Source organism: Equus caballus, chromosome 28, assembly GCF_041296265.1.
Source record: "Equus caballus isolate H_3958 breed thoroughbred chromosome 28, TB-T2T, whole genome shotgun sequence".
NCBI lineage: Eukaryota > Metazoa > Chordata > Mammalia > Perissodactyla > Equidae > Equus > Equus caballus.
Window position 1 is genome coordinate 40,843,549 of NC_091711.1, and position 18,329 is coordinate 40,861,877.

At 52.8% G+C, this 18,329-nt stretch overlaps 1 protein-coding gene across 4 annotated transcripts in view; it reads right to left on the minus strand.

The window, feature by feature from the left end:
• TMEM184B (transmembrane protein 184B) overlaps positions 1 to 6,933 on the minus strand; it is a 47,003-nt gene extending 40,070 nt beyond the window's left edge. For 2 of the 4 annotated variants that reach the window (XM_070253984.1, XM_070253982.1), the window contains exon 1: positions 2,466 to 2,773. The gene's annotated coding sequence lies outside the window, so the exon portion shown is untranslated. Of the gene's footprint in view, positions 1 to 2,465; positions 2,774 to 6,778 lie in introns of those variants that run through there. The other 2 variants (XM_070253983.1, XM_023631429.2) reach the window with 2 other exon arrangements.
• Between the last annotated feature and the right edge of the window lie 11,396 nt (positions 6,934 to 18,329).

The window sequence follows — 18,329 nt, forward strand, 5'->3', positions numbered from 1 at the left end:
ACATCTTAGGCAAAGTCCTCCTTCTGAGTCTCAGTCTATCCATCTACAAAAAAACGCAGGATAATTCCAATGTTCCAGGGCTGTTGAGAAGATTAACCGAAACAATGTATATAAGATGTAATTCGCAAACTGCAAAGCCCTACATCAATTCCAGTGAGGATTAGTAATATTACTATCAATTAGTATGTTAGTATTAATTAATATTAATATCCTCATAAACATCCCTCCCCCAACAGCTATCAAAATGATTACCGATGGAATTCAGATTCCCTGTTCATTCTAGATGGAATAAAAAACACAGGTGCTAGAGGTGGAGACCAGAAGCCTCTGCCAGTGGCTACAGCAACAGCAGCCATGGGGTTAGTTATTTTTTCTTTGGAGCTTTCCTGTAAATGATGACCCAGAGGGCTGTCGGGGACAGCACCGCCAGCAGAGTGGAGGTTCTCAGCCACCTGCCAGCAGGACAGGGCCTCCCTGGGTGCATGCAGGCTTCCACAGGGGCTGGAGCAGGAAAAAAACAAAGGTACCAAACTCCACACATGTCCTCCAGGGTGGGGAGGCCATCTGATCTGAAAATCTTTCAGGGTAACAGATGCAGTAACTTCCAGAGTGGAGAGGTCTCACTCCACTCCCTTGGTGGGGGTAGAGGACAGCCATCCTGCGACCACCTACGCCCCGCAGGTACAAGGTCCACAGATCAAGGCTCCCCAGAGAGGAGACTGGAGTCTCCAGGAGGATCACCAAACAGATTACAGGGTGGAAAAGGAGAGAGAGAGAGAGAGAGAGAGAGAGACAGACAGACAGACAGACACACACACACACACACACACACACACACACACCCCATCTCCATCCATCTTCAAGTGTTGGTGAAGACCTGCTAGTGGAAAAGGACACACACACACACACACACACACACACACACACACACACACCCTTCTCCATCCATCTTCAAGTGTTGGTGAAGACCTGCTCTCCCTCCAAAACAGAAACCAGGCCCTCCTCTTGGGGGGCTCAAGGCTTTCTAGCCTGGGACCTCACCTAAGCCTTGTGGCACCAGGAGGTGGGCAAAGGGGTAAGGGAAGCCCCATCACCAAGTTCTCTGACCGCGCAGTGCCCTGTCTGCTGCTCACGCTTGAGTGCCATCCAGCAAAAAGCCTGGGGGCCTCATCTTTCCTGCAGAACTTGAAACATAGCATCAGGGGCTCTGTTTCAGAACTTCTCTGACGCTTTTATATCTATGGCTAACTTTTTAATTTCACGGGTAAGCACTTATGACCTGGTATTATGAGAACAATGAGATAACTCAGGACTATACCTAGAAAGAAAATACACCCAAACCTCAACAGTGATTACTTCTTGGTTATGAAATTTGGGGAGATTTTTATTCTTATCCTCCAATCTTTCCTGTATTCCTAGTTCACTATAATCAGCAGAGAAGCCTATTGTTTTTGAACGGCTGAAACACTGAGATCAACACTGTAAACTTTCCATTAAATATTCACTTAGTTGTGTGTGACTTTTTAAAACGGTAGAGCTGGAAGTGACGCAGGTTGGACACAAAGGTTTTCTGGGTGGGATCTTCCCTCTCTGGCTTCCGCCCCAGAGGAGACGGAAAAGGAGGTGACTGTGGGGCTTCCTGCCTCCCAGGGCAGGCCTGGGACCTCTCAGACCATGGAACGGAGCCTGCCCTTGGGCAGACCCAAGGCTGTTTCACGTGCCCTGTCAGCTCCTGACAACAGCTCAGTTCTAATAACCAATCCTGTTCTGATCGGCCTTAATATCTGTCACCTCTTGAGAATAATTCCAGCTTTATCCTGAGTGGCAATGACATTAACCCATCCAACTGTTCATTTGTTTAGTCAAAAACTATTTCAGCACTTACTCTGTGTAAGACATCATCCCAGACGCTGAGCCATCACTAACCCAAGACTGGAAAAACAGCCAACCAGAGGCCACGCGTCATCCCTCCACGTTCTGCCCAAGCATAGGGTTTCAGGCGCGGACGCTAAAACGGCAGCAGACAGGAATGCGAACAAATGCTGCTGGCGTGTGCAGCCTAATTCCAGCGCCCCCTCCCAGTCCTTAGGCAAAGGAGGGTGGGAGAATGAGTCCCTGCTGGGAATGCTGGCAGCTTGGCTGCACTGCACTCAGGTCCCTGCATCACATCCCACTCGGCAGAGGTGGACGCGATGGGGAGCGAACATGAGAAAACTCCAAACGTGGCAACCACCCCATTCTTTTCTCCACATCACCCTCCCACTTTACTTCTCCCCCTTCCTGTCCTCTCTGAGGCCAAGAAGGTCACATTTGATTAGCATTTATCGAGGGCCTATCAGATGCTGAGCCCCAGTGCCAAACAATTTTATAGACGAGAACGCAGACCTCTGCTTTGCACATGCTGTTCCTCTGCCTGGAACTCACTTTCTCTCCTTATACATGGTGAAAGATTACGTGTCACCCACCTCTCCGAGAAGTGCCTGCCCAGGCAGGAATGCCTGAATATTCCCTCAGAGCACCCATGACAACAGCAGCTGCTGCTGTGCTTGCTGTCTCTCTCCCCCGCTGGACTCAGCTCTGAGGGCAGCTTCCCACGCATGGCCCAGCATGCACACGGCCCGGCATGCACACGGCCCGGGATGCAGACGTGCAACACCTCTTCTGTGAATAAATTACACGGCCTGTAAGGTAATAACAGAAGCCAGTGTTTACTGAGCACGTGCTGCGTGCCAAGCGCTGTGCCCAGTTCCATGCCAACATCAGGTCACGATCCACGACCTGCGTGGTTGCTGCACTATTATTACTCCCATTTTACAGATGAAGGAAATGGCGTCATTTCCCTCTATTTTTAAAGAATGGAAATTAGAACCTGGTACGCAACTTGCCCAAGGCCACAGGACTAACAAAGGAGTGAGGATCTCCAATTCTCTCTCCAGGTCACCAGGACGGCTCAGCATCTCATCTCCCTCTGTCTCCGTGCCCAAAGGGTGATTTCTTTCTCCTGTGCTGCCAGTGACCATTTCTGTACCCCTCCTGAGTTCTCGGCCTCCTCCGTGAAGGCACACAACTCAGCAGACCTCTCCGACTCCTCCCTCACAGCCTACACCCGTCAGCTCCCACACCTGATATGGACCCCCTCAGCTGGGCTTCAGCAGAGGTCTTTTACAAAGACCCCCTAGTCTTTCAGCCCCAAGGCCCAGCGACAAGAGCAGTGGTGTGAACACTGGCCGCAGCCACCCAACTAAGCAGGGAGGCAGAGAAGGTACTCCTCCTCGCTCAACTCACACGTGGGATCTGTAGTTAAACCCAGCTTCCGGGCCCCAAGTCCTGCTCTGTCCCCACTCCCCTCTACTGTATTTAAAGAGCTGATGAGCATGGGGGCACCCTGATGATGGACAGCCTCCCAGTTCATGACTGGGAAAGGGAGCCGCCCACATCCATCCCAGACCTATGGCATGAGACGTCAGCGAGGACCCGTGAGAACTGGGAGAGCCAGAACTTCAGTTCCAGCTCAGTGGAGCCAATTCACACCGGCCACAGAAGCCAGTTTGACAGCAGATACCATTACAATAGCGGACTCCAGAGGCCTGTCCTGAGTCACACAGGGTGGTCAAGACCAGAAGCTGCTAGAAGAAAAGGGAAAGGCAAGAGGGACTAAAAGGATGCCAGCGACCTGAGGAGCGAAGGAGAGGGAAGCCGGTTTCTTGGAGTTATCTGTGGGGATAAAGGAAGGAGGATAAGAGGAGATCGTGCCGTCTTGTAACACACGGCCTAGGATGTCACTTCCTTTTTGAAACCTTCAGGGGCCCCTGTTGACCACACCGGGATCAAAATCAAACTCCTTAGCAGGGCCCTCAAAGGTCTTCATGTGCAGGCCCTCTGCAGCCACGTCTGGAGACGAGGTAGTTGAGGCCTCCAGCCCCCTGCCCATGAGCTCCTCTACCTAGAACGCCCCCTTCCTCCTTGGGCCAGGCACTCCTGGCCCTTCAAGGTTCAGGACATTTTGTTTCCAGGACGACTTCTGGCACATCCTAGGGTTAGTGAGGGAAGAGCACAGGCTCTGAGGGCAGACCAGCTGGTTCAGAGCTCAGCTCCACCGACGAGCATGGCTTTATCCTCCTGGGCTGCCTCCTCGACAAAGCGTGAAGGTAACCGCTCCCACCTCCCTGGGTGATGGGAGGATGAAATGCAGCAATTCATGAAAGCGCTTTGAACTGTGCCTGGCACACAGTAAGTGCTTAATAAACGAGCTGTTGTTCCTATTGTCCTCCGGCCCCTTTGGGGCCTCTGTTTCGACCACAAGTAGAGCACTGTCTCACATATTTCTTCTACGCTGGACTCTCTCAGCGAACCATACCTTTTAGAGGCACGACCCACGACTCAGGCCTCTCCTCCCCAAGGCCTAGCATGGTGCCAGGCACACAGTAGGTCTTCAGTAAGTGCTTACCACCCGTGAAATTCCTGCGGCAGACCCCACACAGAGCTCTCCCAAGGCCCAACTGCTGGCCTTCCACAACTCACACAGCAAATCCCCACTCTAGAGGCCCCGCAGAGCAAGAAGGGCATTTGCTGTTACTCAGTTTCAAAACAATAAAGGGTTGTGCTCTGCCTCACGGAGGCTGTTTCCACTCCAGGGAAAGAGGGAATTTACGGGGAGAAATGAGCACAGCGGGGACTGGAAATAGCACTGAGCCCCTCTTGGGGAGAGAGCTGGGCCAGCCTGCCAGAAACCAAGAGCAAAACCTCAAAGGCAGAGGGGAAGAAAAGAGGCTCCAGACAGAAGCCTGCGCTGCACAGAACTCGGCCAGCACGAGTGAACTAGGACAGGAGATCACCCACCCGCATCCTGCCCTGCAGCTCCTCTTCCCACCCACTTGGAGAGCTTTAGAAGGGGGTCCTGGTATAACTCACGACCACATGGGAGCGACTTACAACACATCTAGAGCCCCAAGGGCTGTACAAAGGCACCGCAGCTTGCTGGTGGTTCTGGCGGGTGAGGGATTCACAGCGCCTTCTCCACCCACACTGGCTCTCGGGGTCCCCTGTCTGCACTGGGGTCACCATCTAGGTCCATCTCCCCAGTGGACTGGGAGCCCCTAGAGGCTGGGCACTACAGCCCATTCATCTTCAGACTTTTGTGCCCCTAGACTGGCGCCTGGTATGTAGTAGATGCTCAGTAAGTTACAAGGCAGCAAGATCCAGCAGCAAGAGGGCCTGGTCCAAGGATGACTCCATCCAGGCCCGCCAGGTACCACGGACAACCAAGTCATGTATTCCCTCTGGGTCTCAGCTCCCTCGTTTGCAATTAAGGGTAACAACAGTCTCTTACTCACACGGCCACTGAGAAAAATAACTAGGAAAATATATGTGGACAGCATCAAAGCATCAGACGGATGCCAGTCATCCTTCAAGCTTCAGCTCAGCCATCCCCTTGTGTCAGTCCTTTCTGCTGGCCACGTTCCCCCTCTCCCAGCACTGAACCCACTCTGCACTTCCTTTATTTTACATTTTTCACATCATCGTTATTACTTGTTTTCAAGTTTGACTTCCCCATCGACCTGCGAACTCGTGGATGCCAGGGGCATCATGAGTTTGTGTCCAAGGCCTGACAAAACAGGCATGCAGGCCTGGCTGTTGGGGCCCTCCCAACCCACGGTTCCAGCTCTGATACACAAAGCACCCTCCGACAAGATGTCCCCAGGTGCAGAGCCGAGGGGGCCCAGCTAGCATGCCGAAAAGGAAGGGATGCTGCAAGCATAACCCGTGAAGGAAGTCACACCTGAGACTGCGCAGCCTGTGCAGGTGCAGGTGAGCTTGTTTGCCTGACGACTCCAGGGCCTCCAGGGCACAGATTGCTGCTTCTCGCCTTACATAAAGCACCCGGCAGACAGATAAATAATTCATGGACTTCACCTCACACACAGGTATCGGGCATGCAAACACCTGCTTTGCCCCGACAGTGCCCTGAGTGTGTGTGTGTGTGTGTGTGTAATGTCCGTAATGTCCGGCCTCGCACAAGCCCAGAGGGGATATGGATCAGGAATAGATACTTGAGCCCACCTCCAAACCCCATTACCTTGCCATAGCCTGGAGTCAACCAGCACTAGATCCAGAGCACTGTGGCCAGGGAGGAAATGTACAACCCAGAGGATGGATACACACACCCTAAACCAGACTCTGTAGTCCCCTTCCAGGCAAACAGCCTTGGAGCCCCAGGTTCCCGTCAGTGCCCCTCCAAACAGCTGACCTGTAAGGCAAGGCGGGTACACCCTCCCTGCAGGCATCCCCGAAGGCCTCTCCAGGCCAACAGCCCTCCCAGATCACAGCCACCGCACAGCACAGGGCACGGACGCTTCCCCCACCGCCTCGGCCGCCGTGCCAGGCGCCAGCACACCCACCGGGCGCACACAATCCTACTTGCAGAGGCCCTATCCAGCCGCCTCCCCTCGCCCCAGCCACCCCCACAGGCAGGTCCGATTACACTCCAGGCGCGGTCCCCGCCACGTTGGCGAGGAGGGGGCCAGGGCACACCCACGGGCGGCCCTGCGACCCTGCAGGGCGGGGAGGGGACGCAAGGAGGGACGGGCGCCGCGGCGGATGCTCCCTCCCTGCCCGGCCAGGCCGCCCGCCTCTGTCCCCTCCCCGCCCGGGGTCTGGGGGCCGACGCTACCCGCGGGGCGACCCCGCGCAGGCTTCCCCCAAACGGAGCAGCCCCCGGCCCCGGGAGCCCGCACCACCCCCCTCAGGCCTGCGGCGCGAGGCCGCCTGGGCGGGGTACCTCAGGAGCCCATGGCCGCGGCGGCGGCGGCGGCGTGTGGGCGACGCGCGGCGGCCGGCCTCTGCGGGCGGGGCGGGCGGGCGGCGCCGATGCCCCGGTGTCTCGCCGCCGCCGGCGCGTCCCGGGCCCAGCGGAGTGCCGCCGCGGCGCGCCTGCGCACTGAGCGCGCCGCCGGGGAGGGCGGGGCGGCGAGGGCGCCGCTGAGATCACCCGCCCGGCCTTAAAGGGACCGCGCCCCGAACCAAGGTCTCCACCGGGTGGTGGGGGCGACCTCGGTTCTCCCGCCGCTCACAGACAGGCCAAGAGTCGCCTCCCCTCCATGCGTCCGACCGCTGCAACCCTGCGCACCGCAGAGCTTCCTGGGGTGCACGGACAGAGACGGGGCTCCACGTTCTCTTCCAGACACTCGCCGGCTATCGGGCGCTTCACTTCTCTTAACCCTAATTTCCTCCATTCGGGCCTATTTTGAAGATGAAACAATATATAATGGCTATTTATCGAGTGAAGGATGCATGTGGAATCGTGGAATTAATTTATACTGAAGTCCTGTGTGCAGTTAGGCGAGATGAAATTGAAAGGCTTTTTCTTTCCGCTCCACTTAGCGGCGCTTCTTTCTTGCCCCACCTCGCTCTGGGCGCTCTGGACGGCCTGACTAGCAAAATTCTTGATATAGCATTCAAGCCGCCTAGCGCAGTGCTGTTTGCCAGGTCCACGCCTTACCCAGGTTAACTGAAAACCAAAAAATCCAATCAAGTTCTGACGTTGATGTGCTCAACATCTCCAAATTTATTTATATCGCCAGCCCAGACTCGTCCCCTGAACTGTCTACTCAATACCTCGTACTTGAGGTCCAATAGGCATCTCAAAGTAAACGTGCCCACAACTGAACGCACTTCCCCTCTCAAACATATCCAAACCTGTGCCCTCACAGCCTCCTCCCAACAGCGGTTGGCAACTCCATCCGTCCCGCACCCGGGCCAGAACTCCTAGTCATCCGTGAATCACTCCTCCCTCACCCTTACCGGCTGGAGCAGGAAATCCTGTGGGCTCTACCCGCAAAATATATCTAGACTCTGAGCTCTTCCACCCCATCTCCATGCTATCACCTTCGTCCACTTTCTGCTCAGGATTATTGCAATCTTCTTGTGATGGATGGAGTGTTTGTGTCCCCCCCAAATTCGTATGCTGAAATCCTAACCCCCAACAGGATGGCATTAGAGGGTGGGGCCTTTGGGAGGTACTTAGGTCACGCAGGTGGAACCTTCTGAAGGGGATTAGTGCCTTTATAAGAGAGACCCCCACAGAGCTCTCTAACCTTCTCTCCACCACGTGAAGGTACAAGAAGCTGGCAGTTAGCAGTGTGCAACCCAGAAAAGGGGTCTCACCAGAACCGAACCATGCTGGCAGGCAGCCTGATCTCGGACTTCAGCCTCCAGAGCTATGAGAAACAAATTTCTGCTGTTGATAAACCACCCAATCGATGGTAATTTGCTATAGCAGCGCAAGCTGACCAGGACTATCGCAGTGTTCTCCTATCCAGCTTCCCTTTTTCCAACCTTGCTCTCTGCCCCAGTCTGTGTCAATATAGGAGCCACAGGGATTCTTTTAAAACCTAAGTCAGAAAATGGCACTTCTTTGCTCAAAACCCTCCATTGGCTCCCCATTTCACTCTGTAAAAGCCAAAATCCTTACAAATTCCTTCAAAGCCTTGCTTGATTTGACATTCTACCCACCAGGCATGTCTGACCTCATCTCCTCCGCTTCTTTCCCTCCACACTGATCCCTTGCTGCTCCTAGAACAACCCACGCACACTCAGCCTCAGGTCCTTTGCACTGGCTGTTCCCTCTGCTGGGATGGCTATTCTCTCAGGTAGCTGAATGGCCCCTCCCTCATCTTCTTCAACGGTTTGCTCAAATGTTCCCCTACTCAGTGAGGCCTGCCCTGACTACCCTAGGAAAATTGCCAGACCCCTCACATGCACTCTTGATTCCTCCCTTCCCATGCTCTGTTTTTCCCCATATCACTTAATTTCTATCATAACGTTTAGTTTCCGCCAGTAGAACACAAGCTCTATGAAGACAAAGATTTTTGTCCTTTTTATTTCCTGATATAAGCCCAGTACTTAGTCTAAGCTCTGGCATAGAGAATATGCTCAGAAAGCATCTGTAGCATGCACAAAAATCCTCCAGGAAGAGTCCTGTAGAAAAATTCCTTCCCAGCCCCAGGTAGGAAGTTGCTCAGGGCTATTCCGACACACAGAATAAGGCTTATCATTGATTGCATCGTAATCATTTGTTTATCACTTCTCAGCTCTCCCTTCCTACATGAAAACCCCTCCAGGGCAAAGTCCTTGTCTTAGTTATCAGCATTTCTTCTGCCCAGCATAGAAAGTTTAGGAAATAGGCACAATCTGACATCCACTCTCCCCTCCAGTCCAAAGCACACCCAAAGTCAGGTTCTCAGCCCCTGCTCATCAAGGGCACTCTTGAGTCTCAACTTACAGGGGCCTCAGGCTGGTGGGGACAGAGGCAGGTGGTGGGTATTTTTAGGCTTGTGTTGCTAGGGGGGGCTCAAGGCAGAAAGTCACCTGGCCTGAATGACATGGCAGGTCAGCAGGTGGCACTGGGAGCCCTAGCTGGTTGCTCTCTGCCTTTCCTCATCCTCTCCCCAGGCTGTTCAAAATGGAGATAAAAGCTTGCTCTCTCTGTCGCCTCCATCCTCCATGTATCTACCCATCCATTGAGGCTCAGAGATGCCACTCACATCCCAGTCCTCTACCTTCCATGCCTGAGGCCACTGCTCTGGTTCGGGTCCCTTACCTCTGGGCAATTATAACAGTTCCCAGCACACCAGTCGCCTTTAGAGCTGCCCACTGCTACTGAAGAAAGAATGCCTTCCTCCACCTCCAGCAAACAGCTACTCTTCCTTCAAAGACCAAATCAGACCTCATCTTTTGGTTCCTTCTTGATCCCCAGCTCCCCCATCCTCCCCTCCCCCATTCTGTTTTAATTAGGTTCTCCCTAACAAAAACTTGGAAATAACCTGAAACTCATCGAAAAGTAGTTGAGTAAATTATGGTAGATCCATACAATAGCATATTGTGTAGCTGTTAAAATAACCTCTTACATATTTCAAATAACATGGGGAAATGATTAAGAATAATAATGAATGAAAAAGGCAGTAATAAATTAGCATGACAGCCTAGCCTGAACTCTGTAAAAAAAAAAAAATGCTTAAAAAAAAACTGGGAGGAAATACAACAAAATGTTAACAGTGGGTCCTCCTAAGGCCCCAGGATTATGAATATCAGTTACCTTCACTCTCTCTTTTTTCCAAAATTTGTTTGCAAAAAGCATGCAATATTTTCAAAATAAGAAAACAGTTTATTTAAAGAAATGATTTATTGTTCCTTTCTGTTGTCTTCTCACATCTCCTCTGAATGCATCTCTCTCCCCTCCAGACGGAGTCTCTCAAGGGTAGGGACCAGGTTGGATCCTCTGCGTCCAAAATGCTCTCCTAGGGGCTGGTAGAAGAGTGCAGAAGAAAGCCGCGGCCTCCGTGGTGCAAGCTGATGAGTGGCCCAGAGCCTAGAGCGCTCTGGATCCATTTTCCTGGGGCCTTTCTGTCTCCCATTTGTCCCTAAGGATAGTGTGGGAACCCTGGCCAGGTGCCCTGGAGAGGCAGTGCGGTGTGGCAGCCAGAGCACAGACCCAGCTTCATTACTTCCAATCAGTATGACGTTATGCATGTGGCTTTGCCTCTCTGAGACTCAGTTTCCCCATCAAGAAGTAAGTGGAGTGTAAGAACGACCCGTCTGGTAGGACTGTCCTGATAAACATGTATGAAGATGTTGGCACAGTATGTGCTGTGCACACGGCTGACGATCATGCTGCTGTCTATGCAATGTGACTGCTGAAGGCTCAACTAACTTCTTACCTGAATGAGACTCTTCAACAGACGGAAACCCAACTCAAAGGAAGATAAACAGAGGAAGAGAATTTATGGGCTCCATTAGGAAGTGCAACGCAGAGCTCGATTCGAGGCCTCACACATAGTCATCGGGACACTATTTCTGTGTGTGTGTGTTTTGGCCTCATTCCCAAGCGGCCTTCCCTCCAGTGGCAAACACAGTACCTCCTTCCAGAGAATTCTGAAAGTTGTGTCCCAGGATTGCCCCTGATTGGTCCATCTTGGGTCACGTTCCCATCTCTGAGCCAATCGGTGTGGCCAGGACATGCAGTGCTCCAATTGGCCAGGCCTAGATCAAGGCCCCACCCCTGGAGACCGTGGGTGGAGTCAGCCCTTTTGGAACCAAACGTACTGGGAGGGAGTGGAGGCTCCCTTAAAGAAAATGGGGAGTCAAGACCAGAAGAACCAGGAAAGAGCGCCGGGGAGGAAAACACCTCAGACGTTCAGCAGCAAGGAGTTTAAGCGGCTCTCTCAGGGTCACCCAGAAAGGAAGATCAGGGACAGGGCTGAAATGTGACCTCAACCAGAACGGAGGTGGCCGGAACTAGAACAGAGCCATAAGGATGAGGTGGCTAAAGCCTGTGCAGTGGCCGAACCTCCAATTCGAATCTGAGCTCCACCACGGATAGCCTGTGAGCCTTTGGGCAAATTGCTTAGCTTCTCTGAGCCTCAGTTTCTTCATCTGTAAAAGGGGGGTAGTTTCAGGACTGATGGGAGGATTAGATAAGATATCACAAGTAAGGCTGTTAGCACAGGGCCTGGCACGTTACAAGCACTCGGTGAGTGTTGTTTTTAATATCTATAAATAAAGACAGTAAGAAGGCCTTTTCTGAAAGTCCTGTTTGGAACTGAAAACATCAACAGCCCAACTGGGTCGATTTTGATTAAGCAAACCTCCCTCAAATGCTGCCGTCAACGGTTCTCTTTCCAGCAGCCACCTTCTCTCTGTCGTTGGCGCCTAGCTGCTGTTCCCGTCACCTGGGACGCGTTCTTCCTCACTCCCACCTCCACCCCTTTCCTTTTCCCCTGGTTAATTCCTACCCCTCCTTCAGGTCTCTGAAAAAACGTTGGTTCCCCCCAGAGGTGTGTCATTAAGTGAAAGAAAGAAAATATCATACAGAACAGTTAGTACTGGATATCCCATTTATGCAAATATATATGCTTGTGTATATTTATGTGTGTGTCTGTGTGTGTGCATGATTTAAAATGCATAGAAAATTTCCGGAAGTCAGGAGAATGGTGCTCACAGACACCAAGGGCAGACAAGGACTAGGTCTTAATCCTCATTGCGTTCCCAGAACCTGATACACAGGAGCTGGCAGTAGTGTCCTCTTCTTCATCATCTTCCTCACAACTCTTTATTGAGTATTTACTCTGTGGGAGGCAGCGTACTAAGCTCTTTATTATCTCAGCAATCAGCAGCGACTGCCATTTAGCAGATACGGAAACTGAGGCACGGAGAGGCAGTGTTGCTTGGTGAACGTCACAGTAGAGCAGCCTGGCACCCAGGAGGCCATCTTGGATGTTTGTGAATAAAATCAGGACCCACATTAGCCCCTACAGGGACTAGGGAAATCAGCCAGCAGGAGAAAATGCTTCCAACTTCATGCAGCTGTGGGGGACTGGAATTGGTCACCCCAAGATATGTCTCTTTGGCATGAGGATTATTTTGGGCTGGTTACTTTTAGAAACTGCAGACAGGAGAGAAACTCTGGAAAGTACAATTTGCTCTCCCTTTGTTAAGAGACATTTACATTTGTAGAGGAAATCTCCATCTGTAAAGGTGTCTCCCTCTCTGTACCAGGAAGAAGGGAGATGACTTTATCTCTAGAAACTCTCGTCAGCACGGAAGGCAAGGACCCAAATCTGCATAATAGTCTTACACTTGTTTACTGTGCTTTTCTGGTAACCTCCCATAACTGACTCCCTGAGCCCCCAACATCCTCCTCTGTCTTTAGCTGAGGATGGTATTTAAGGTGAAAGCTTCCACCATTTTGATGAGCTACTCAGTTTTTCTGGGTCTCTGCCATGTGTACATGTTATAAAGCTTTGTTTGATTTTCTCCTGTTATTCTGTCTCATGTGAATTCACTTTGTTGGCTGGCCAGAAGGACCTAGAGTGGGTAGAGGAAATGTCTTCCTCCCCTACACGGCCTTTTCTGCTGAGGTGGGGACGTTCAGAATAAGGCCATTCCTGGGGACACCATCTGTGGGGGGGGGGGGGGGGTGTGACTCAGGGATGTGGTGGGTGATGATTTCCAGGGTTGCTGTGAAAAGAGCCTGAGCTGGAGACACAAGAGAGAAGGAGCTTCCTTTTTCTGTCTCTCTCAGTCGCACACATGTACACACACACCTCTACCTCCAACATAGGTGACATGAGTCCCACTTCAAACTTACCTAGCCAAAACAAACTAACAAGCAAACGAAAACAGGCCAAAGAGAAGGAGTTACTGCCAGTTTCCTTGGAGTCGCTAGGAACATGTTTCAGATTCTTTACAAAGTCCCAGGTTGCGGCCAGCTCTCCTGGAGTGCTGCTGCTGGGAAAGGCAGGTCCACCCGCATGCCAGGGGGCGGGCAGGGAGCTGTGGAAGCTGGGTCCAGGGTTTTCCCAGGGAGGCATTAATGAGAGGGAGGGGAGGAGGAGGAGAAGAAGCAAGAGGCCTGGGTGTCCCAGTCTCAGAGCTGCAGTGACTCAGCAAACGTGGATGGGATGACTTCAAAGGGGCCGCTCCTTAAGCATAGGTGCTTTGAAGATGCTGGGATGAAAGGCCTTGGGAGGCATAATTGCTTGAGATGCCATTCTCTCAGGGGCCTGCAGGAGCCCAAGTTACTGTTTGCAAGTATCTGTTTTGGGGGTTCCCACTGGGACCTCCTTAAAGGGGCAGTACCCCAGGGCTGAGCCCTCTGCTCTCCTCACCCCACCAGGTGGCTGGACTGCTCTCCCATCCCGTCAGCCTCTCCTGCATGGACAGTGCGGGCTCAGTGAAGCCAAGCCCTGAACATGCAGCTTCTTGGACCTCAATAGGCCGTGGGACGTGGCCTCACACAGGACAGCTGAGAGGACAGAGAAATGCTGTCGGTGCCTTGATGCTAGGGTGAAAGAAGAGGTGGCAGGAGCAGGCCAGAGAAAGAGGAGGGGAAGGTGGCTCGGGGTCACCATGGCAACACTTATCCTGTGCACCAGACCCCTTGTCCCACGTTTCAGCAGGGAAACAGGCCCCGGAGAAGTGTGGCTTGAGCGAGAGTCGTAGATGTCTGGGGACTGGGCAGCTGGAGGTTGGAGCTTGGAATGTGTTTACTCCTCTGAATGATCAGACGTGTGCCTGTGGTGCCTGTGCTGTAGGCTCTGGGAAAGAGGATGTGACGTGGGCTCAGCATGCTTAGCTGCAACTGTTCCATATCTGTTTCTGAAATAGAGCATAGACCGGGGGAGGAGGAGAGGGAGGGGAAGGGGGAGGGAGACAATTCGGGAGGGGAAGGCGTTCGCCTTTGCTCAAGCTATGCTGGAGTGGGCCCGTTGGAGCTGGCCGCGGGGGCCTGCCTGATCCACTGCCCCATGGGAGGCCCTGGGTTGGGTGGGCATCAACACGCAGGTAGGAATGGAGAGGGGATGCCACTGCCAAGAGGGACCAGCGCAGTGACACGAGGGACTTGTATTCTTGCAGGTGATAAGAAGCGCAGGGGAAGAGATTGAACCAAGTTCAGAGGAAGCCCACCCCTCCTTTGGTCCCTGACCAAGTTCTCCGAGGGTCCCCTCCCCTCCCTGCTCCTCCAAACCTTCTGCCTTCCAGCCTTCAATCTCCTTCCTCAGAACACTTGCAGACCTCTTCGACCCTCGAAACCACCTCCTCTGCCCGTGACTCGCCCCCCCCTCCCCCCCAAGTGTCCTGGCTCAGGTCTTCCTTCCTCTTCCTGAGGGCATCTTGTGCTCGTTCCCTCCCGTCTCACCTCCTGCTCTGATTCTCCTCCCAGAGTCAGAAGGCCACGTGTTGCTAGGATTCAGGAGTGGGGTCCTGTTTGGGTAGGGGTGGTGGTGATATTGCGTGGGAAGGGGCATGAGGGAACTGGCTGGAGTATTAACAATCGCCTACATCTTTATCAGGTGCTGATTACACAGGTACGGTACACAGAAACAGGCAAAAAGCTATGGATCCATACACTTAAGATGTGTGCATTTTTCTGTACATAAATTATACCTTAATTTTTTTTAACAAAAAGGAACTAGGGGGAAGTGGTCAGCGGGAACCTCTCTTTTCGCCAGCCTCATCCTTTTTACGGCCCTATTGCCTCGAGAGCGCTGGCCCCGCCTTCCTCCCTGATGCGCCGTCCTCCCAGCTCTGCTCCTCCCGCGCCGGCCGCCCCTCCTTGGTTTGGCGCCGAGAACGCGCCTCTCCCCCGCGTTAGCTTTCTGTCGCTGGTCCTGCTGTGCTCCCAGGCCCCAGGCTGGTAACCTCAGCGCCTCCTGACTCCTCCCTCTCTCTCAGTCGGCTAAGAATAGACACATAGATGGTGTTCTGAAACGGGTTCAGTCATCTTCGCCTTCTGAATGCCTGCTGGCTGGGTTGGGACCATAGCTCCCTAACTCTTGTCTGCCTCCTTTCTCCCATCTCCAGTCTCCCTGCTCACTGTTGCCAGATTCGCATTCCTCAAGTTCACATCCGTCGTGCCTTCTCCCCTAATCAATGGTTCCCCACAGTGTAGGCTGGTGGATGAAATCAGGAGAGTGGGCACTGAGTGTCAGGCTGAGGGGGAATAACAGCTTCCGTTGCATGATTATCCCCATTTGCAGAGAAGGAAACCAGGGCTCAAGAAGGATGAGCTGCTTGCAGGTAGGGAGCGGAAGAGCCTTCTGGACTCATCCCCACTGCGGCAGGATCTGGCCTCTGCCTCCGTCAGCCTCGGCTGCTGTGGGGCTCCTCCCTCGCCCTCTGTGCTTGGAACTATCCGAATATATCAAACTATCATAAATCTGGTCCTTTACACGTGCTGTTTCCTCTGCTGGGAATGACCTGCTCCGACCTTGTCCCCATCAAACTCCTACTCATGTTTCAAGGCTCAGGTCAAGTATCTTTGAAACAGCTTCCTTGATGGCACCAGACATATTCCCTCCCTCATTTGTCCCTGGTTCTCACTGGATTCTGGGTTGGAATGAGCCATCTGCTAGGCTGCGTCGTTCCCCGGACTAGGCTGGGTAGTTAGCACTGCTGCACACTGATGAGTGCCTGGCTATAGTGAAGGTTGAGGGCATGGGCTGTGGAGTCCGGCACTCTTCCCTGTGCCTCAGTGTCCTCATCCATAAAGTGGGCACCATAATACGCCAAGCTCATAGGATTGTTATGAGCAAAGGGCTGGAACAGGCCCTGGCACAGAGAGCCCTCAACTCACCTCAGCCCTCGCGTTTATCTGTGATTTTATTTAACCTTACAACTCTCTGACCCAGGTATGACCGCTCCCACTTTACAGAGGAGAAAACGGAGACCCAGCCAATGCCCAAGGTCAAAAGGGGCTAAATCAGCCCTCTGGACTCCAACCCTGTGCTCCCCGCCCCTCACCCCTGCACTCCACTCCACCTGGCACCCCGCACCCACACAAGCCCTGTCAATGTTTGTTTGTTGCAGGAATAAAAATGATTCACCAAGCGGCAGCTTCGCCCCTCCAGTCTGGGCAAAATTTCCGGACGATTGTTTGGCGTACTTAGTAAAAATAAACTGCGTACATGGTTGACGCATCCTGGTCACCCCTCTGGCCTCAGCTTAAATGTCACTTCCTCATAGGCTGTCAGTCACCACCCCCTCACATATGCATTAGCTCCCTGAATGAGAAACACAGGAAAGTATCCCAAAACCGGTGAGGCCCTGGGGAGGAACACGGCAAGGGCAGGGATGGGAGTGAGGCTCTTTTTTTTTTTTAAGATTGGCACCTGAGCTAACATCTGTTGCCAATCTTTCTTCTTCTCCTCCCCAAAGCCCCCCAGTACATGGTTGTATATTCTAGTTGTGAGTGCCTCTGGTTGTGGTACGTGGAACGCTGCCTCAGCATGGCTTGACAAGCGGTGCTAGGTCTGCGCCCGGGATCCGAACTAGCGAAACACTGGGCCAGCGGAGTGGAGTGCTTAACCACTCGGCCACAGGTCCGGCCCCTGATTATAACTTTTTATAGAGCTTGACCTTCATGTAGGTAAAATCTCCCAAAACAATTAAACCAAAAAGGGGGAGAATGCACTAACTCATTATTAAAGTTAATAAAATAATCGCACAGAGAAAACTTCAAGTTACTTCTGGGTATTGTACTCTGAAAAGACATCTTTAGTGAGATATAAAGGCAAAAAAAAAAACCTGTAAAAAAGTACTTTACTCCATAGGTACACTTTTAGTAGTAATATTAAAATGGGGATTTTGAAACTTACATATATTGTAGGATACAACAAATAACACATTAGTGTTATTAGGAACTAGTTTTCACTGCAAAACATACATAAAGATTTTTAAATTAGAGTAGCTCCCTCAGGCCCACAGTTGGTAACCTCACACTTAGTGTTTGATGTCAGACGTCCTGCCTGAAAGCTCCTGATGGCAGGGCACGGAGGGGCTGCCGCTGGGTCACCAAACGCCCTGTGGTCACCCGCCCCTCGGCAGGTCTCCCTGGAAAAGGCGCTCTGGCATTTCCTGGCTTTAAGAAACACACCCCCATCCCTGATGGCTGCACACAAGGACTTCTGCCTTAACCTCACGTCGAGGGCCAGCAGGAGACCCTTCAGCAGGTCGGAGCCAGGCTGTGGGGTCAGAGGGTCTTCAAATGTCAGCACTGGAAGTGACCTTAATTATAGGGGTTTTGAGCTATGCCTAGGACCTCAAAATGCCCTAGGGGAACCTCTCAGAGCCCTCAGCCCCTCCCCAGGCTCACCTATGGTCAGGTGGCTTTGCTCGTTTGTGGATGGAGATTGGGGCAACAGTGGCTCTTGGGTCTTGAGTTAATGGGAAGTAGAAAAGTCAACTGTTAGCTAAATGCAGACTGACAGACAAATCCTTTTATAGACTGGTGAGACAGAGGCAGGCCAGGCTGAGGGCTGCCCGTTTATCAGGGCTTGACCGAAGGAAGCACCCAGGGTCACCTATGGCACAGCCAGCACTGGAATCCCACTCTAGTGCCCTCACTCGCCGGGCTCCACAGTTGACGGTGGCATCCGAGTCCTGGATCCGAGGGCAGAACTGTGTGACCTTGGGCAAGTCATCTGGCTCTGTGCTGTTTCCCCACCCGAAGGCAGGGAGATGAGCAGGACCCGTCTCAGAATGCTCAGGCGGCTAAGGTGGTGATGCTCTGAATCTTCCTATTCAGTGTGGTCCTGGGGCCTGGGCATCCCGAGTTTGATGCAGACTCAGGCCCCACCTCAGCCCTGCTGAGTCAGAGCCCGCACTCCAACGAGGCCCCTGGGGGCTTCGTAAGTAGTTTTTGAAGCACTGGTTTCAAGCAGCCCTGGACGTGCCAACCACTGCCCAAGTGTCCCTGGCCTCCCGCCCCCAGGTCTGTAGGGGAGAGACCCCCCCCCGCCCAGAGCAAAGAGGTGGACCGAGGGCTGCCCACG